Source organism: Acomys russatus, chromosome 21 (assembly GCF_903995435.1).
Source record: "Acomys russatus chromosome 21, mAcoRus1.1, whole genome shotgun sequence".
Classification (NCBI taxonomy): domain Eukaryota; kingdom Metazoa; phylum Chordata; class Mammalia; order Rodentia; family Muridae; genus Acomys; species Acomys russatus.
This window is the reverse complement of record NC_067157.1, coordinates 55,264,181-55,286,205: the sequence shown is the minus strand read 5'-3', so window position 1 is coordinate 55,286,205 and position 22,025 is coordinate 55,264,181. Positions and strand designations below refer to the sequence as shown.

The 22,025-nt window shown below is 45.9% G+C and overlaps 1 protein-coding gene across 2 annotated transcripts in view; it reads right to left on the bottom strand.

Annotated features, from left to right (window-relative positions):
- Qki (QKI, KH domain containing RNA binding) overlaps positions 1–22,025 on the bottom strand; it is a 1,257,190-nt gene that overhangs the window by 887,841 nt on the left and 347,324 nt on the right. The window lies entirely within an intron of this gene.

Sequence of the window (22,025 nt, the reverse complement as noted above, 5' to 3'; positions counted from 1 at the left end):
TTGTTCCACTGAATGAGATCATATAAGCTTATGTCCAGGTGACAATATAATTAAGTTGAAAATCAGTGTCAAAAAAATAGCAAGAAAATCCCCCAATTTTTATAAATGTATAGAAAGCATATAGATGATTTGTTACTTAGAAGATACAAATTATAAATTGTAAAAATTATATACAATTGAGTAGTAATGAATATATTATATATTTTAAAAATCTGTTTTATCACTTAGCCCTAATAAAGCTATATCATTTTGTGTTACAATTTTGTGTGAAACTTTATTTTGATTATTTGTGGAAGAGGCCAAGAATCCAGAAACACAGCTAGACCTCTATCATTACCAGTAGAAGAAAGGCTATGAGTTCAAGGACGTGTTCAACCACATAGTCAGCCAGGGAGGGCTGCGTGAGATTTGAGGGCTGTCTTTTAAAAAAATCGTGGTCCTTGCTGTTGAAATATAGAAGAGAGGAAGGAATAAATAAGTAGAGAGAGAGAGAAAAAGAAGGAGGAGGAGGGCGGATAAAGGAGGGAGGAAGGGAGGAGAGAGGGGGTTGTTTGCCTGGAGTCCCTATGAAGGAGGTGAGACCTAGTCCTAGACAGACACAGAAGCTGATACATCGTTTAGGACCTCTCCAATCTGTGCCACATGTTTTTTTTCATCTTAGAACAACAGAGCATCTGGCTCCAGCTACAAAGGAGGGCTGTATAGATAATATAAGGCTCAGGGTTTCACACCAAGCATCGGCATGATTGTTTGTGTGGGTATCGACCTTAGCCACACACAAAGGGAACACAAAATACCTTATTCTGTTGCTTCCCACATAGAAGGGAGCACATATGAGAAGCACACATGTGAAGCCAGGCAGACCTCAGCTCAAGTCTAACCCCGGTGAGACGCTGCACGTGGCAGATCTAGATGCCCTTCGCCATCCCAGTCTGCAGATGTGGGGTGTGAGATCTTCCTCACACAGCACTTGTGAGCTCTGCACTTAGTGTCAACCCTGAAAGATGCTCTTGAGTTACAGGGAGCCTTCTCATTCATAGGCGCTCACTCCCACACACCTCGTCACCTCATGGGCGCCCCCATCCTCACTCAGACCTGGCTTTTATTGTCAGGTGCGTCGGTACTAAAAAAAACTTTTTAAAACTTCAGAATAATAGAACTGGGTTGCGTGGGAGATTTTAAGGTATAAAATTTAGCATTGGCTTCTAGTTAGAATCCTTTCACCTTAATGACAATCACTACTTTTGAAACATCACTATATGATGAAAGAGAATGTTTGTCGATATAAACACGTCTTCGCAAATTTGAAATGGAATGACTTTGTTCTTGAAACATACACACAGTCCTGATGCTTTGTTCGCTTGCTTTGTGTCTAACACCAGTTCCTGACTTACAAGACTGGCAGAAATCTAAAACAGGAAAGGGGTCTTGTGCCTACAGCCACAAAAAAAGGAAAACATAAAGTATATATAGGTCAAAATAAATGCGTTTCTAGACAACTCGTGGAGTGATGAGATATATCTTTAAGCCCAAGTGTGTATCCCCCATCACGCAGCAAGTGCGCACTTGAATATGTTAACTAGCCAGGAATGCTGGCTAACTGCGGAGCATGAAGAATGAGCCAAGCTCCCTGGGTGATATCTCTGCTGGCAGAAGTTAGAAGCTGCCAGAAACCAAGACATCTTCATTGTAAACCTCAACAACAACCAAAATAGCTAAATAGAGCCCAACACTCCATTTTTATGAATGCTGCTGGCACTATCACAGGGAGAAAGATAAACGACAAAAACACGTATCCATAAGGCATGCATACACTCATGTGCACACATGTACACACCTACGATATCTGTGTTCATTCAAGCACACAGATGAGTTTGCCCTGCTTATAAATACTGCTATATCTAAAATAGAGAACTTAAAGAAATTGTTGCCTTTTGCTTTCCATGTTTGGGACTGCATAAATCTACACTTAAAAGATACTGCTTTATAATTTCAAATGAGTGAAGCTTAATTGACAAATAAATCTACATAAATAATGTCAGACCAACTTAAAGTGATTTATCAGGAAGATGACACAATAAGAAACAAGGCGCTGATGAGACACTTTATAACAGACACTGTTCCAATCAGTTAGGACTCCAGGACCATCTACTTCTGTCAAAATTCAGTCCACAGTTTATGCAATTATGACATGTGAGACACTGCTAAACACCTACAAGCCCTAAAGCATTTAATCCTTGAATGAAGACGTCTGTGAGCCTGGTGTGATCAGTCTTCCTAGGAGGAAGCGAAAGGCTGTGAAGATGAAGGACTTTCATCAAGCTCACACCAACAGTAAGAGCGGACATAGATTTCCAGGGAATCTCAACTCTCAGACCCTCAACCCAGTGCTCCCCCTCACCACCCTTGCATCTAGCAGGAGAATGCTGTTATTCATTAGCAAAATTTTGTGAAGTACTGAGAGTTCAAAGAAAAAAAAAAGTCATCAGTGATCAACCTTCCAACAGGGAGCTCAAATGCTGATTAATCTCTCACTCAACACATTATCAAAAATTGTAACTTTATGCCAACAAGTACTTTATGTACCTAAACCTTGCCAAAGCAATCATGGGAGACAGCGGGGTGCAGAAGGTGGGAAAAAAATGAAACTTCCATCTCTATAAAGCTGCTGGGGTGGCCAGAGTGAATTAACCCTTCGATGGACTGACTACGGATTCCAGTGGGTTAGCCTTCAGGCCCCTGAGGGCAAGGACCCTCAGCTCTGTCTCTGCTGTGAGTTCTGCATAGAACTACAGAGAGGCCCCTCTTCAGCTTTCAGTAACATGTGCTGTTGATGGTACCATCTGAATAGATGACTCATTCTTTGTCGTGGGGTTTTTACTGCTACAATGAAACACCAAGGCCAAAAGGCAAGTTGGAGAGGAAAGGTCTTATTTTGGCTTATACTTCTACGTCACAGTCCATCAGCAAAGGACAGGAACTCAATCAGGGCAGGAATCTGAGGCAGGAGCTGATGCAGAGGCCATGGAGGGATGCTGCTTACTGGCTTGCTCCCCATGGCTTGCTCAGCCTGCTTTTTTATAGAACACAGGACCACCAGCCCAGGGATGGCAGCACCTGCAATGAGTTGGATCTTCCCCCATAGATCACTGATTAAGAAAATGCCCTATACACTTGTCTACAGACAGGCCTTAAAGAGGCATTTCCTAAGTTGAGGGTCTCTTCTCTTAAATGACTTTAGCCTGTACAAGTTGACATAAAACCACCCAGCACACTTTGTCAAGAAAGTTCAGTTATCTCACCCAAAGTCATCTAAATAAATACAGCTGAGTAAAAAGGCCCAGAACACAATTTGAGGCAGAAACTTCAACCCCCTCCTCCATCTGTTCTGCCTCCATTTCTTCCCCAAGAGCCTCTTCTAGACAGTGAATAAAAAAGCTACTGTGGTAGTAGTTCTCAACATGTGGGTTGCGACCCCTTTGGGGGCTGAACGACCCTTTCACAGGGTCACCTAAGACCATCAGATAGTTACACTATAACAGTAACAAATATACAGTTGTGAAGTAACAAAGAAATGACTTTATGGTTGGGGTCACCACAAGGGCGAAGGCAGCAGGAAGTGTGAGAGAAGCACTGCTCTAGAGTCTCTCACACCCACCAAAGTTCAAGTACAGAACAAAAGACAGATGGATCAACCAAAGACAGCTGGGGGTCAGATATAAAATGTGTCTCCCCGGATGTTCTTGTGCTAGAGGCATGCTCCCTGGGTGGTGGGCTCAATCGTTGGAAAGGAACTGAATCAACAGAGCTCAGACCTGACCAGTGTATTGACCCACAGATGGAGGTGTACTGACTGACGGCATCACTGGGAGGTAGAAGAAACACTGAGAAGCAGAACCCACATGAAGGAAGCGCATTATTAGAGGCATGTCTGAGGGACATATCTTGTCTGGGCCCTTCCTCTGTCTTCTTCTGCTTCCTGCCCACCATGAGACCACAGGCTCCCTTCTATGACATGCGCCTCACCATATCCCAAGACCAATGGAGCCACATGCCTCTGAAACCCTAAGCCAAGATAAATTTCTCTGGCTATCACACCCACAAATCCTGGGACAAAGTATGACCAAGTCACTCTCAATTGCATGTCTTCCCCAGGAGTAGATGCTATGGTTAGAAAGGCGTAACAGTTAGCTCATGGCTAGTCACATGCGGCCCTCCTGAAGCCAGAGTTGGAGCCAACAGAGATCATGTCACTACTGGGAGGTGCTTAGCTCTGGTCTGCAGGGTGATGGAAACCTGCACTGAAGGGAAGTGTCAGATGTGTGGCTCAGCCCCAGCGTTCCCTCAGAGTCCTGGACACGCAAAGAAATTCTAACCAGAAAAATGGCAAGAATGCTGAGTAACTCTGTTTTCTTACACTCCCAACATGCACAACTTAATAGTAACAAGGCTTGGGACCGGGTGCATGACTCCGTAGGTTAAGTGCTTGCTGTGCAAACATAATGATCTTGGTTTGCATCCCAAGAACCTGTATAAAAGCTGGACATGGCCAGGGAACTGGGAGACAGGGATTTCTGAGGACTGGCCAGAGAGTCTGTTTCAAGTGCTAAGCTCTAGGTCTGGTGAGAGACCCTGTCTCAAAATAGGATGGATCGTGATAAAGGAAGACGCCAGTATCAACACCTGACCTCCACTTATGGGCAAGCACACCCGAGCACATATTCATGCATAAAATAATAACACATGGGGAAGAGTGTGTGGTCGTGGCTGAGAAGGCTATAGACTATCAGCCTTTCAATGCTCATTTTCTGACAAAAAAATAAAATAAAATTGGCATCAGTTTTTCTTCTCTTGTCACTGTCTCCGAAAACTTTAAGGAGATCTTAGCCTTCAAATTACAAGGTAGAAGGCTAAGTTCCCTGACCCTATTTTTAAGAAATTATTTCAATATGTGTATGCATGTGTCAGTACAGATGTGCAATGGTGCCCAATGACTTGGGTCCTCTGTAAGAGCAGGCTTGTATGTCACTGATGGCCTAGCTCTCAAGGCCACTTCTTTACCGAACTATCAGGAAAGACGGCTACTCCCACCTGCACACGCAACTGAATGTCTGTGTTTGACAAAAGCATGTTTGCTTTTATTGCTAACAAGTTTATATAAATTTAAACATATCTTGATTTGATCATTGCCACCACTTAAAGTAAACACAAGCACGTGATGTGTTTATTTCCAACAATGGACAAAGAAAAGCAAAGGGGCCCTTCAGAGCTAAGCACGGAGCCATATGTGCCTGAACACTGTACACCAAACCTAGACCTTCAAGCAACATTCGCACCCATCATAGTGTCGAAGGAAAAGGCCAACGCTCAAATGCCATTGCCAGAATTATCCCGCCATGGGACGAAGCACATTGCTACATACAGCAGAGATTATGCGAAGAAATGGCATGTTTGTTCTGTCTAACACGGAGATGATCCTCCGCAGATTTTCAGCAGCCCCACCACTTTAAAGGGCGCCTATTCAGCAATGAGAATGAACAGCTCTGGGCTAGGTCTCCTCACACTCCCTCTCCTTCTGAGAGGCTTTTCTCTGAGCCAGAAGGTGGCTCAGGGGGTAAAAAGCCTGCCACAAAAGCATAGGGGCTTTGTTTGGATCCCAGCGTCCACATAAAAAGGCAGGTGTGATGGCACATGCTGTGACCACCTCAGCAGGCCTCATTCCTGCAACTCCTAGCCACGGGTGCCAGGTTCGCCGAAACACCCTGTCTCAGATAGGAAAAGTGGGAAGTAATCAAGGAAAGGCACACACACACACACACACACGTATGTACGGCATCCACTTGCACATATGCACAGCGCCATGCTAACTCACACACAGAGAGAAAACACTCTTCCCATTTCACAGGTCCCATAAATCAAGACTCATACAACTGTTGACTAGGCGTCCTTTAACTGTGGAGCCCTTGCCCTCCAGTGTGACCATCACTGTGGTGACTTGCCATTACCTCACTCTTTCCCCAGATGCTGCCTGACTCCTTACCCCAGGCAACTGCCTCTCCTGGTTATGCAGGAAACTTTAGCTTTGAAGAAGGCAAGACTGAGTAGGTTCCACCCTGTGTGTGTGTGTGTGTGTGTGTGTGTGTGTGTGTGTGTGTGTGTGTGTATGCATTTGTGTGTACAAGCCAAAAGTCAACCTCTAGTGTGCTCCTCAAGAACCATCCACCTTAATTTTTCAAACAGGGTCTTTTCAGGAACCAGGGACTTACCAACTAGGCAAAGCTGCTTCCCACTGAGGCCCAGGGATCCACCTGTTTGCACCTTCCCAGAGCTGGGATTACAAGCATGTGCCACCACACCCAGGTTTTTTAACCTGCATTTTGGGAATCAAACTTAGGTCTGCCTGCCTACTGATTTATTTTCTTTCCAAATAAACTCCATTAGGATCCCCTGTGAAATTTTGGAAATTGCGTTTTAGATTTTCCAGTGAACTGGCCCACAACTCTTTCATCTGGCCTTGGCGTTTATAAATGGAATTCCGAGGTATATATCTCTGGTATGGACAAGGAGTTGAATAAAGCAATATAACTGTCAAGTACCCCCGCTGGAGTGATCTGTCACGAACTCTGGGTCCTGTATATTAATATCAATACAAGCTCAGGTATTAATATCTCGAGGGTGTCTGGAAGGTTCCTGCCTCAGACTACCCTCCAATCCTGCCAGGAACTCTGCCTATTTATATTATGTTTGACCTGAGTCCAAACCACTGGTGAGGTTCTTGCCTACACAGATACCATGGGCTGGCCCAAGCTTTTCCAGATTTCTCCAGGGTCCCACTGTAGAGAACCCTAACTCCCCCAGCAGAAGTAGGCCACAGTGAGTTCCACTTTAGACACAGCTCGTCCTCCTGCCAGGTTCTCCCATGGGGACCTCACTGGCTTAACAACCACAGCCGTCACTCTGCACAAGCTCTCCTGTCTTCTCCCCTTCCCTCAAGAATCCTTGCCATGGGAATTCCCTTTCCTCCTCCAATATGTACCTTGGTATAATGGTTAATTTTAAATTAAGCTTGAGTGGACTAAGAAATAGCCATATAGTAAGTAATACATTGTTTCTAGGTGTGATATAGGACATTTATGAAAGCGACAGCATTTGAATCATCGAGCTGGTGATGAATACTTCTCCCCAGGGCAGGTGTGTCCCATCAGGACCCAGATAGAACAGAAAGACAGGGCGTGGATTCCCTTCTCTAGCTGACAGACATCCTTGCAGGTCATTGTCATTGGGGCTTCCTGGTTCCCAAACGTAGGACTCACGTGTTTATACCACAGTTTCCCTGCTCCACACCCCTCAGACCTCAGGCTCTGCCATAGGTTAACACTGGTGAAAATCTTGGTTCTCCAGCTTCCAGAAAGAAGGTTAGGACTTCCAGCCTCCATAATCACATGACCCATAGTGATAAACCTCCGTGAGAACGATGCATCTCTCTTGATCCAATCTATATAAGCATAGCGGCAGATGAATGCACAGATGTGCACCCTGGGACTGTCTCCTCTAGAGCAAGGCTCTGAAACTTTTTCCTCACAGGACCACTTTTAACTCGAAATCTTTACCTGACTTTGAGGATATACATAAGTAAAACAGATCCATAACTAAAATGTTTACTGATAATAAATCATAAAGAAATTTGTTTTGAAACAATTTTTTGGTATACATATTTTACCATTAATTTTATAGATGAATCTAATTTGCATATTCATGAGAGGTAGCTGCTTGTTTATTTTTACCTAAATTATTAAATCTGGGCTGAATATTGGATCTACAGGATATAAAGAATCTTCGAGGTTCTCAGAATTGATTGATATCTGGATTTATACTTGTTACTATTGAGAGGATAGTTTCTTATAAAAGCGCAAAGCAAAGTAGTAACACAAGTAACTGTATTTTTCTGGAGTATAAGATGACTTCGGCATCTAAGACAACCCCCAGCTTTTCCAGTTAAAATATAGAGTTTGGAATGTACTTGTCATATAAGACTTCCCCTCTTCCAACACACACCCCATGCAGCAGACTCAGGCATGTGTCTATTTGCAGGCAGGGCACAGACAGCCAACCGTTTAAAAGTTTTAAAGTCATGTTATATACCAGAAAATACGGTAATGTTTAACAATATTTCAGAAATTATTAGAAATCCTACCCTAATCACAAAATAACATTTAATGAAAAAAATTATGAGACTCGACTCATCAACTCAAATAATATCTTTGAAAATCAAGCATTCTATAAAGTACAGTCCCACGATGTAGCAGAAACATACATGCTAAACAGTGGAGGGAGAGAAACATCAAATTAAGCCATTGTGTTTGTTTAAGAGAAAAAAGACTTTGCATGTACAGAAAAGCACCGCCAACTATAGATTCCAACAGCCCTGAAGCTAAGACGCGAGTCTCAGACAGTGCTGGTGTGCGTGGCTGGTGTAGAGGCATGCGCAGTGCTTCTGGGTAGCCTGGAGGGCATGCGCAGTGCTGCCAGGTGGCATGAAGGCATGCGCAGTGCAAAGTCAGCGTGCTGTGTTCAGAACCGAGGCTGCCGTTAAGTGACACTGAGACACAGGTATACACTACTAGAAACCCTTCAGTGTCCTCACTTTATCTTGGATTAGTTTGTGTTTGTTGCCTGTTCAGAAACCGTTTGCTACTGTTACATCCATCGTGAGTCCCACACTCAGATATATCATCACCACATGTGGGGTCTAAAAGCTGTGTGTGGGGAGCTCAGGCTCATACATGGTACAAAGCTTTTGACCGGCACCAGCTTGTAGACCACTGATGCTCTATGGATCTTTTGTTGGTGGTGAGTTTTGTGGTTGATGACTTTCTGTTTTGTTTTGCCTGAAGCCATAACAGCAACCTCCCTGCCTCACTCCTGTGCCTAGCTCACCATCCTTCTTTAACTTCTTTTTTTTTTTTTTTTTTTTTTTTTTTGTCCCTGTTGTCTACGGCCAAAGCTTATACTTCCATTGCGGGTTGGATATGTGCCCGCCCCCGCCCGCCCCAAAGGCTTTATGTGTTGAAGGCTGCATTCTCAATACGGCAGCGTTCAGAGGTGGGGCTGTGGGGGCAGCGATGATACTGCGGATTCGTAACTTATGGATGGTTGTGAAAACTGGTGGAAATTAGAAAGCAGAGCCTGGTCGGGGGAATAAACCGCTGGAGGAGTGCCATCAGCTTGCCCTGGTTTCTGCCTGTCTGTATCTCTCTGCTTCCTGGCGACCATGAGGTGAGCCACCTTGCTACAGTGTATCCTTCCACCAGGATGGTTTACATTACCATGGTTCAGGAACCAGCCAAGCACCCAATCTCTGAACCCATGAGTCAAAGTCAATATGCTTATCATTGATACGTTTACCATCGATAAATGCTTTATCACAGTGACGAGGGCTCCAGAAACCAGCCTCAGAGTCACCCTGCAGTTTACTAAGCAACAATGTGCATGCCAAGGTGTCCTGCGTGCCTTCTGAACTCCCTCGGGTAAGCTTCTCAAGGACACAGTAGCTTTTCTTTAGTTACTTTATTCTTCAATACAAATAACTACCATTGCTTGAGCAACGCCTTTACTTGAGTCAACACAGTTAACATTCAGGTAATTCCACGGGCTGATTGCATTATTAGTCCCAGTTTACGGGGCAGGACGCTGGGGCATGAAGGATTCTGGTTAACATCTACAAGGTTACCACAAGAGCTGATGGATGGTACAACCAAAATTCACATCCTCATCCCGGGTGGGATTATCTGCTATCTCTCAGCTACTCACACCAGAAGAAGAGCTGGACCTGGACCTGGCTATTAAGGAGCCGTGGAAGTGAAGCTGCCACAGAAAGCAGGCCCCATTTCCTGTTTCCTGTGCAGTTCTTTGTCAGGCTTACTCCCTCCCCCTCGGGAACTGCATCCCCTCCGCCCTTTGGTCTGCTGGATACTAGCTTCCAGTGAGTTTCAGGGGATGGGGACATTCACAAGTACAGCTCTCACGCATCCCCAGATTCAGATGAAAAACATGCAAGTGGACAAACAGGTGGGTTCCTGACTCGCAGCCCCAGCGTGGATTGGTTCACCAGTGTGGTAGGAAGCTAGGGAAATGCAGATGTTTGTCACATTGACTGTCATCCTTGAGCCACTGTCCATTCTGGGCAGCCTGAGGTTGGCCTTGGTTGAGAGGAGCACCAGTTGGCCCAGGATGGAGCAGAACAGCTAGGACATGGGCTTTCTCGCATGCGGAGCCCAGGGCTGAAGGCTGGGAAGCACCCTACATTCTGACCTAGAAGGAAAACCATCCAGTTACCCAAGACAGCAGAGGGGGGATGGGCAGGCGGTGTGTCCCTCCTCCCTACTCTGATGGTATAAAGGGGAAAAAAGCAGAATCCCCCACAGCCTGCAAAACAAGTCCAAGTGCCTGGCTCCCTGCTCTGGCTTGTGAGCACAACACATGGAAGCTGATCAAGACCTTCCATAACCAGCTCACTGGAACTTGAGGCTAAAAAAGAACTGGGGAGCACGGTCCATGGCAAAGATTAAGAGGAGAGGGACAAACCTCCTGCGGAACTCTGGCTGATTAATGGGTGCCAGGAATTGCAGCCCAGCTTTGGGAGACTTGGTAGTTAACAAATGTCAACGTTTATTGGTGGGAGCAAAGTTATGGGGAGAGGACATGAGATAGAATCGGCAAGAAGAATTTAGTGTGGAGCAGGAGCTTAAACAGTGCCAATAAATCAAAGGAGTGTACTGGGAGGGAACCCCACAAGAAGTCCAAGCAGACCCATTAATAGGGACTGAAGGAGCAGAAGGCAGAATAATTGAGTTATCCCAGAGAGGAAATCACGTGTAAAGATGAATCTATAGCACTGTCCTGCCTGAGAGAGTGAAAGACGTGAGGAGAAAGCAGTTAAGAGGGCCGAGAACACACGAGACTGAAGATTGTTCTGGCCTGCTACGCCCACCTTCTTGATGACTCCACTCCTCAGGAGAGTATATCATATACTAGGTAATCAAACTGACTTTGTTTTGTTTTCCTTATTGGATTCAGGATCTCACATAGCCCAGGTTGGCCTCAAACTCCTGATGTAGAAGAGAGAAGATGACCTTAAAGTCCTGACCCTGCTGCCTTCACCCCCACAGCGCTGATATTGCAGCCACGTGCTAGGACATCTGATTTGGGCAGCATGCTAGGCAAGCACTCTACCAATTGATCCGTGTCACCAGCCCCCAGATTTCCACTGACAGGGCAGAAATCAACTAAGTACATCATAGGTTCACCATAGATTACCATCCTACCACTGACTCCTCAGGAAAGCAAGTGTATGTCCATGAAAGGAGACAGGAAACTGATTCTTATGGGCTGTATCTTAGTTTGGATTTTATTACTGTGAAGAGCAGCTCTTATAAAGGGTCGATGTTTACTACTTGTATTCTCCTTGTAATAGTTTGAGCAGAATCCCCTGGGCCCTGATCACCCATCATGATGTTCTTCTAGTAGGTTTCTAGGACCCTCTGGATCCTTCTATTTCCCCATCTCCTATATTTCTCTCACCTAGAGAGCCAGGGGGATATGCTCACATCTATCTCAAACTCCTGGTAAGTGAAGACTTTTGGGCTAGTGCCCAATTATAAGTGAGTATATACCATGTGAGTCTTTCTGCTTCTGCATGTTAACTCACTCTGATCTAGCCAATGGACAGGACATTCTCCACAGTTATGTGAAGAGTGGAGACTGACTCTGACATGAGCTCTGGTGCCCCATATTTGACCACCTCCCCTTGGTGGGGAGGCCTGGTGGCACTCAAAGAAAGAATAAGCAGGCTACCAAGATAAGAACTGATAGCCTATGACCACATAGTGGGGGAGGAGGTCGTCCTCGGTCATAGACCTAGGGGAGGGGAATAGGGTGAAAGCCGGAGGGAGGGAGGGAGGAACAGGAGAATATATGATGGGATAACAATTGAGTTGTAATCTGAATAAATTAATTAAATGAAAAAAATAAATGCGAACATTTGATTGGGGCTGGCTTACAGTTTCAGAGGCTGAGTCCATTATCATCATGGCTGGGACGAAACATGGCATCTTGCAGGCAGACAGGGTGCTGGAGTCAGAGCTGAGAGTTCTACATCTTGACCCACAGGCAGCAAGGAGACACTGTATGCCACACTAAGCTTAGCTTGAGCAAATATAAGATGTTATAGCCCGCCTACACAGTGACACACCTCCTCCAACAAGGCCACACTTATAGCACCACTCCCTATGGCCCCTATGGCCAAGCACTCAAACACATGAATCTATGGGGGCCGCATGCATTCAAACCATCACAGGATGAAACACTACCCAAGGAAGAACTAAGCAGAGGGAAGAGGTGCCCAAGTGACACTGGGAAGTGGCTGAACCTGTACAAGCTGGGGCCTAGTGGAAGCTAAGTCATAGCTAAGTGCCCAGCTTGCTTTCTGTTGCCTCTGCTCTGCTCCACTGCCTCTCTGGCCTTCCACAGTCTCCGGGCCTCACTGCTGTGTTTACTCTGCAGCACATCCCCTCCCCACCTCAAGGTCAGCCCCAGATCCCTCTCCTACCTGGAGAAGGAAGTCGGCTCTGATGCATGGAGTTCCTTGAACATCCATGTTCTATGCCCGAAGAGTCTTTGCTAAGGCGCTAGGATTCAGGAGGCAGGAGAAGCAGAGAGCACACTGTGGGACCAGCTGCCCTCCAGGAGTGTGGCCAGGAGGAGAATCTGGGAAACCAGACCAGGAAAAGAGAAGTGTTGCTGAGCCTCTCCCGGCAAGCCTCAGCAAGCCTCCCGACTGGATTGTGTGCCTGACCTTGACGGAACATAGTAAATGCATTACAAACGCGTATTCTTTACTAAAACAAAATTTCACTACGGGACCTCATTAATCTGACCCTTTAAAGCGCTGGTTCACAGCACTTGGGTAATAAAATAATTGCCGCTCGGTTTGAAAGGTTTGCGCCAGCAGACTTTCCCGTGGGCCCTGACACCAGCAGAGGTTCTGCCCAGTGTCTCATCAACCTCTCTTTAGCCAGTTTATCAACCCAGGACAACCCTGATTCATGCACCAAACTTTGAGGCATTTTATTTGGGACTGTACTAAGGTGAACCTGGCTGTCATGGAGAGAACTCCTATTCCTCATGATCACTGTCCCTCTGTGTCAAACAGTGCACTTGTCTGATTGTTTTGCTGTCTCTTCCACTTTAATTTTCCAATGGTGGTGGAAGGGCCACCAGGCCCTAGGCAGTTTTATTATTGGCATATGGCCCCCAGTGAATCTTTGCCAAGCAGAAACTTTTAAGATATGCAGGCAGATCTGGGGATTTTGGTTTAGGGGGTGGCGAGCAGCCTTCAGATGCTTTGGCTCCTGGTGATCTGCCTGGTAAGAGTGCTCACCACACCCAACTGAAGGCCACTGCCGAATGATGAGACGCAAAAGGCACCAAAGACGTGACACATCTACGCAGGAAAGCAATGCCGCCAGCCAGATCACCATTCCCCAGGTTTCGCCACACAGTGAGAGCTGCGGTATTAATCACTCCCAGCTGGCTGCTCCCCCCCCCCCCCTTGTCCTGAGAGCCTTCCAGGTGGTCCTCCTCATCCCCACTCCCTGCCTCAGGGATCCTTGGCTTCCCATTAAATTCCCGTTGGTCCTGGAGCACTGCACCATTTAGGCTCCTGTACAGTTAAATGAGGTTTTGACTCCCTGTTGCCCCGGTCACGTTCTGTGCAGAGAAGATACTGGGCCCTGGCTCAGGGAGGAACGAGGCCATAAATCATAAGTGTCAGAGTCTTTTCTAGTTAAATCCCTCAGCTCTCCGGCCCATCATTCACAGCAGGTCTGCGAGCCTCGATTATGGAAATGCCTTCAGTCAAGATTAGAGTTTCATTTGCTTATTCATTCAGTTTCCAGGCCGGTGTGGCAATAACCATTTAGGAATCATCTTGCAAGACACAACTTAGGTGCGATTTCCTAATATAAGGGGACTTCGAAAAAACAAATATGAGTGATATATGTGGGTATATTTTTTGTAGGGGAATTTTTCTGAGAATGTATCAGTTGACAAAACTTTTAATTAATACTACTGACAAAATTGAAAAGTAACCCGGTTTCAAAGAATAGTCCTATGCGCCCCAGCTAGAAAGATAGCTGAGAAAGGACTAGGGTACATCACTCTGTCCCTGTTGTCAACAGTCACTTCCCTGGCTTTTAAATCCCTAGGTCCTAATCCTTGCAGCTTATGGCTGCCTCATAAACTCTCCCCATAATGAACATTTTATTTAAGCCATTTTTAGAGATTAAAACGGAGTTCATTTCCTCCTACTTTTCATTTATGTTCCTTTTAATCCCTTCATTCTAGAAACCTAATTGCTATTTTGCTAGGCCGCAAGCAGCTAACCTAAGCCTTCCTTAAGCATTCCTTAGTAATTTTCCTTTAGTTATTGACTACGTTTTCTCTTTAGTCAGCTAAACAAAACTTTGAGGATATTTCTTGGGCAAATAAAACTTTTTAGATTTTTCTTTACTGCTGCTATTGATGTTAACAGCTGACCAGATCTCACTGTGAGCTGTTCCCTCTGTGAGTGACAGAAGGATTGGTGTCCATCTTATCTTATCTTGAACAAAACACTCAGCTGTTATGTTTGGTTCAAAACCAAAGGGGCGTTCAGTGTGTGTGTGTGTTCTTCTTGTTTCCCCCATGTTGACAAATGTGGGTTTTGGTCGCAGGTTTGGGCATCACTGTGTCCCCTTTAGGCCACTGCCCTCACCGGGGCACTTACCTACATAATGCATGTGAGTGACCCCGGTTTACTTCATGGCCACACTTGTTACTGGATGCCTAGAGAACCACCATCACCATAGTGACGACCTAAGTGATGCAATTTCATCGAAAGAGAAGCTTTTAGGGAGGCCATTCAATGATTTATCTATTTGTATCTATTGTATCTTTGACACAAATAGTACAAACATGACAATGAGAGCAGGATTTTTGTCTTAAAAGCCCATCCCTATAAGCACATCTATATAATCAACTATGCTGTTGATGGGTGCCCGGTCTCTTACACCAGCAGGCGGGGCTGGAACGGGAGGGGAGTCGGGCCTGCTGTTTCCTCTCCCTGGAGGCTGGGCCGCATGGTGAGTGTCAGCGACACAGCCTCCTCCTACGAGGTGGGAAAAATACACTGAGTCAGGAGGTCCCAACTTTACTCTGGCGGGTTTCTCTTATATAAAGTATAGGGAGTGGGCGGGGCATAAGGTGTCAGGAGATATGAAGTCTCCCAGGAGGTAAAGTGGCCTGATATTGTAGGACCAATTGGTTTGTGTTACATGGCTGTTGGCAGGCAGGGTTCGCGTCAGGATGTACCCTGATGAACCATGCTGAGTCATTCCTATGCAGAAGTATTTACCAGAGACTGTTGCTGAAACTCGAGCCAGGCTCAGTTCTGTCCTCAAGGCCTCAGAAGGCTGACAGATTCAGCCATAGGGTCCAACAGATGGTATAGGAACATATTGATTTATATGTAGAATATAGGGCTCTGTGTCTGGTGCTTCAAAAAGAGGGAAAAAACATGAATTTGGCTGGGTAATAAAAGACTTTATGAAAAATAGCCATGGTGTAGATTAAGGCGGCAGAGGAAGGCATGTGTGCTGTCAGTCGTTAGATGACGGCTCTCCCTTTACCCACAGTTAAGAGAGGTTCCAATGGTCAGTATGCTTACTGGCATCCTATATCACACAGGCATAGGACAGGCACTCATACACTCTGCCTCAGTCTTCTTCAGCAACATCAAAGCTACATCCAACAAGCATTCCTGTATCTTAACTTAAAAAATAAAAATAAAAAAATAAACTTTTCCTTTCCATTTCAACGTTAAGGCCTGAGGTTACACTGAGTTCCCTCTGTTCTACAGGAGCATACTGGGAACCTACCAGAGGCCTGAGACGGGTCCTTGACATGGGCCGGTGACCATCTCGTGCCCTGCACTCACCACAGCCAACCCTTGTAAATATGAAGACAGGAAAGGGCATCACTTGCAGATAAGCACCTTAGCAGTTCAGATAATCCACTTGTCACTTCTCCACAGGTGACCACTTTTGAGATATGAATGATTCTCCAAGCCTAAGGCAATATAAGAGCTAACTCAAGTTCACCTGTATTAGTCCATTTTCTGATGCTATAACAAAATGTCCAAGACTGGCTAATTTGTAAAGAATAGACATTAAACTTGTTTCTTTTTTTTCTTTTTCACCAGAGCTGAGAACTGAACCCAGGGCCTTGGGCTTGCTAGGCAAGCACTCTACCACTGAGCTAAATCCCCAACCCCTGAGTTGAACCCCCAGCAGCCTTGTACAAAGCTAGGCACAGTGCTCTATGACTGTAGTCCCAGCATTTAGAAGATGGATCATGGGAAGAGCCCTGGGGATTGCTGGCCAGTCAGGCTAGCCAAATCTGAAAGTTCCAGGTTCAGTGAGAGACTCTGTCTCAAAATGTAAGGTGGAGGGCGACTGGAGAAGACACCACATGTTGACCCTGGCTTCCACATACACACATGTACATTTGCACCTGTACACAAAGATAAATGAAACACACACACACACACACACACACACACACACACACACACACACACACACACACGGGAAGGCGGACTTTAGGGAAAGTCCAAGCACATACCCAGAAGCACCTAGATGGTGCAGTTGTCCATGTTGCATTGCAGCATGGCACAGAGCATCTCTGGAGGAGTCACATCGGAAACACCAGCTCAGCCATCTTTTCTCTGCTTACCAAGTCACTAGGCGAATCATGGGGGAGCCCCGCCCTCATGGCTTCCCCAAAAGCCCCTCCTCCAAGTATCATTAAATACTATTTGGAGGACATCAGCATATGAACTTTCAAGGAACATATTCAAGCCAAGTTTTGTCAATATCTCTGCCTCAAGTTAAAAAGGAAACTCCCAACCCTCACACACGTACAAATAACGTGATGTCGAATCAACTCTGGTTTTATTATGTTTTGAACTGTTGTGGGTCATCTCTTGAAGAAATTCTGCATCAGCCACCGCATCAGGGTGTGAAGTTCGCACATGTGTTTTGGGTCAATGACAAAGAGCTATGAAACGCTATTGTCATGCCGCAGATAAACCACCATACCCAGTCACAGCATAGTGTGATCGGTATCTGAAGCCATCCACAAAGCCTCTGGTACAAAGGAACCATCAAATCCCAAGACAGGCCATCACCTCAGTGTCTTGTGATGGAGGTTCAAGATACATATCAGGGTCCTGACCACCAAGCCTTTTCCTTCTGGCTCCACATCAGAGTCTCAATGGAAACCGGGCAAGGAGAGGATAGAACCCCAGAAGAGACAGTCAGAAAGTCTGTGCTGACTGCTCAACTCTGGTCCTAAGCCTACAGCAACAGAACATAGCCACATGTGTTTCGTTATCCTCAAAATAGAAAGCTGGGAATCATGGTGACCTACTGGGAAGCACAAGCCGACTTCAGCCTCTAGAGTAAACATGGCAAGGTTTAACAAGGAAAATGTCCTTAACTCTTCAAGCAAGTTCCTGGTTTCTATAAAGTATGGAAGCAAAGCCTCACACTGTGAGGCCTCGTCCCTTTAGCCACGTGTGAACATTATTTCTGTCCCATAAATGCAACTCTATGGGAGCTATAATCACAGTGCTTTCATCCCTAATAATAATAAAGATGAAAATACATGTTCTCCACAGACAGGAACCCCAGCTGATCACAATGAATCTGTCTGTCCAGCCCAGAATGTAACATCAAGCTGAACCAAGCAAAATCCCAAAAGAACGCACTGTGTCCTGGAGGGGAGGGTGTCTGGCAGGACCCATTTAAAAATTCTATACACATCCCACCTTGTAAATTCTCTTAAAAATGAATTTCTATTCAACACGGGCGTGGAAATCAATGCTCAGCCGGGCCTTCATTCACACCTTGACATAGTTCATAAACAGAGACGAAAGCAGTACAAATTTAAAGTGTTGTTAGCTTATAAATGATACTTCTTGCTGTACTTTAGACATAGCTGACCAGATGGCATGACTTCACCTTTAATGTGGTTTTATTTATATTCTTGCACTGTCTCCTCTGTGCTTTCTCCTCACAAGACACATTAATACATTATTCAGAGCATTTGTGTCCCTGCATTGTTGGTGCGATTTTCTATGCATTGAGCTGCCTTTTTTTTTTTAAATGACCAAATAGCCAAATGTTTTTTTTTTTAATGACCAAATAGCCAAATGTTTTTTTTTTATTATTTGTTTGTGGGGAACTGTTTTTCAAGCCACTGGGGATTTCTTTTCTCTAGATCACAGATTTGTTTTTCCGTGTCCCAACACTACACCCAGACTGTGGCTCTGGCCAGTGACCATCTTCCTCTCACTGGAAGTGTGTCCATCCTTGAATAGCAGCCTTATGTGGGATGGATGTGGAGGTGTGCCCTGTCAGGGAGACAAATACCTCTGTGGCCCTGTAATCTGCACGGTTTCAGTCCTGTAAGGCCAGGCGTAAGGGCAGGTTTGTCTTGTACCCAGAGTCCCTTGACCCTGAGTGACCCCTTTTCCTCTGTGGAAATTCCTCAAAGTCATGCAGAATCCCTTGTCCCTTTCAAGTCACACTTGCCAAGCTTTTCCCAGGGCTGCCTCAGACCACAATAGACCCAGTGGAAATGCAACCACCAAAGGCGTGAACTCTGACGCCAACCTTGTGCCCAGCCTGGCTCCACTGGCTGCCTTCTCCTCTACCCCAAGCATCCCACAGCTTTGGGAAAGGCCTGAGGGAGCAATGGCAAGGAAACCTTGAAGAAGCTGTTCCTTCTCTTACTCCCCACCCTGACCCTCCCCAGCCCTCCCCCACCTGCCCTGGCTAATTAACTTTTGACATTGCCTATCTACTATCAACTGCAGTCAGTCAGTCATCCCTGTCAAGGAGAGCTGGGTGGGGCCAGCCTAGGAAGAGCCCAGGGGGCATACAAGAGTAGGTGTCAGAGCAGGAAATAATTAATTCGCTGACATCTGTGATAAGTGAGTGAGGTGTAAGCCTGCGACAGCCAGGTTCCCAGCAGCAGCCCTGCCTCTCCTTGCCCAGGAAGCTGTGGGAAAACTCTCCTCCACTTCTGTGCTTCTCCCCATCATCCCTCCTCCATCTCTGTCCCTCCCTCCATCCTTTCTTCTCCCTTTCCTCCTTGCTTTTTCTGTCACTTCTCCCTCGCTTTCTTCTTTTTGCTGTCTTTCTTCATTGTTCTCTTCTTTATATTTTTCAAGAATTCTCTCTCTCTTCCTGCTCTTTCTTCCTTTTTCTTTTTATCCTGAGAGAAGCAGGAGATGGGTCCTAACATACCACAAGGGCTTTAGAAGAAAGGTGCCTTTCACCGGGCGGGCGTTGTTCATCCGGTTGCTTGTGCATTGGCTGAGCACTCTTAGTGTCTGCTGAGCACTCCCAGGGTTTTCTCGGTGCAGATACACTTCCTTGGACCGTGCCCTCAAACTGCGAAGCAAAGTAAGCCCTTCCCGGAGCTGCATCCCTCCAATGTTCTTGACACAGTGATGGAAAAGGTAACAAACACAGAAAGCCAACGTGCATGCTTCTGCACCCTGCAGAAAAGCAGAACGCTTATGAGCACGTCCTCAAAGCAGAAAGGAGCCTAGCTCCAAACTGCCTCACAGAAAACCTTCCCACAGGGCTGGGTGTGAACATCTTCCGCCTGGAGAAAGTCACCAAACCTCACTCCACAACTCCTGAGGAGACACAATTCTGATGGGGTATGATGGAGACACAGAGACACGCATAGTCTTCTCGGCAGCGGTGCTGTGGAAGGGCGGGTCTCATAGCTGAGTAACTGACATGCTTTTCATCCAAATGACTCAGTCCCTTTTACAGAAGATGCATCAAACAGTTGATGTGATGTTGCTGTCAAGATGAGGGCACAGCAGGATAGGACTCACCCCAAATGATACAGTGGAAACAGCATGCACACACGCACACACACACATATACGCGCGTACACACAAATACACATAGATTCAGGTGTAACCCAGAGCCTTTGTATTAACTTATTCCTTCTATGCTGGTCCACGTGTGAAGAATCAGGGATTCCTCCACCTGGAGATTGTCAGCATCCTGACATCCAGGAAGTGCCCATCAGCATCACAGTGGCATTGAGGTTCCTTCTTCAAACCTCTGGGCTCTTTGAGTAAACAATTGTTTGTAGTTAAGCACACAAGGAAGTGGCACAGGAAAGCCTCCAGGCTTGCCCTTCATGCACAAAGCCCTGGGTTCAGTCCCCAGCACTGCACAAATATGGTGAAACATGACTATAATCTCATCATCCCAAAGGTAAGACAGAAAGACCAAAAGTTCAAGGTCATCCTTGGATGCATACAGAGTTCAGGGCCAGATTGGGCTACATGAGACCCTATTCAAAAAAAGAAAAAGAAAAAAGAAAGAAAAAAAAAAAAAGCTAATAAATGAACCTTCCCTTCTCCAGACCAAAAAAAAAAAAAAAAAAAAAAAAACTAGAAGAAATACAACTTAACCATCCTGTACAAGCTCACTTATTGGAGACTAGAAATAATGAAAACAAGACCAGAGGCGAGCAAGAAAATCAGTCACTGCTAGCCGCGAGGAGACCCGCATCCGTGGGCAGGCTGTTTGGAGGTGATGGAAGTACCAGTCTTGGGTTATCAGCCTTGGCTTTTCTAGGTGGAGTTTTCTCAGCTTGGCCCTTGGCTGAGACCTGCTGGTCATTACAGCACTCCCATTGGCCCCCCGACAAAGTGGGAGCCGTGGCAGGAGGCAGTGTGTGAGCTTCTCACTGGGGGCTGAAACCGGCAGATGTACACATATCCCACTGCTGACCAGTACTGCAGCCCACGTCTGTGGCCCCCACTGTGGACTACTGTGGCAGCTTGGTCTTGCCTTGTGTGGAGGGCATGTAGTACTTGGAGCTTGGGGGGCTTTTCCCCCAGTGGGACCTTGAAGGGACAGGAGAGCATCAAGCCTGAGCAGTACAGGAAGAAGCTGATAGGAAGATCATCAAGGCTCATCCCCGCCACGAGCATATGGTGAGGAAGAGGGGAAAAGAATAAGTAAACACACACACACACACACACACACACACACACAAAAGATGAATGGAAACAAGATCAAGAAAGTCACGTTTACCACCTTTCTCCACTGCTGTGGCCCTTGAATGTCCCCAGACACTTTCAGGAAGAGTTGTATGTGTGGCTTTTCTCAATCAATGCATGAGAAACCTGAAACAACTGCGAACAAAGTGTCTGAGTCATTTTCTTAGAGCCCCATAGGTACCAGCAGTGGATTCGAACTCGGGCCCCCCAACTTGGGATCTGGGGGTCATTGGATACAGAGGCATCTATGTAAACCATCATTGGAACCACAGAGAGGGATATATTGGGGAACCAAACTCTGGCCTCATTAAAAACAAAAACAAAAACAAAAAAAACTTGGCATCTGTATCAAGTCAAGTGTATGACAAAGGGGAAAAACTATATGTTTGAATGCCAAGTCCCACTTTGACGTTATTCCCCGTGGAGTGAAGTGAAGTAACTGCTGAAGCAAGAATGCTCAGATTATGGGCCATGATTACTGACAAGCCTAGAGCATACAGTGACAATCCATTAACGAATCAGAAAAGAATAGCCTATTCACTAACTTTCAGCAATGGTCCCCACTAGCCAAGCCTCTTCCCTAGTCCCAGATCCAGAATATTTATCCCACCTGTCCCTCCTGGCTATGGACCTAGATTTACCACCATCTCAACAAGACAGGGGTGGACCAGGCCAATGTAGGCTGCTCGTTTTAAGGGCCATGTTGGCCTTGGCCTACAGAGGAGTCGGTAAAGCCCTGTTTCCAGTAATTGCAACAGCAATGACCGTGGACAGTGGAAGGTTACTAAGCAGGAGAGGATGTGACATCTCCTGGACATGGGGCTAT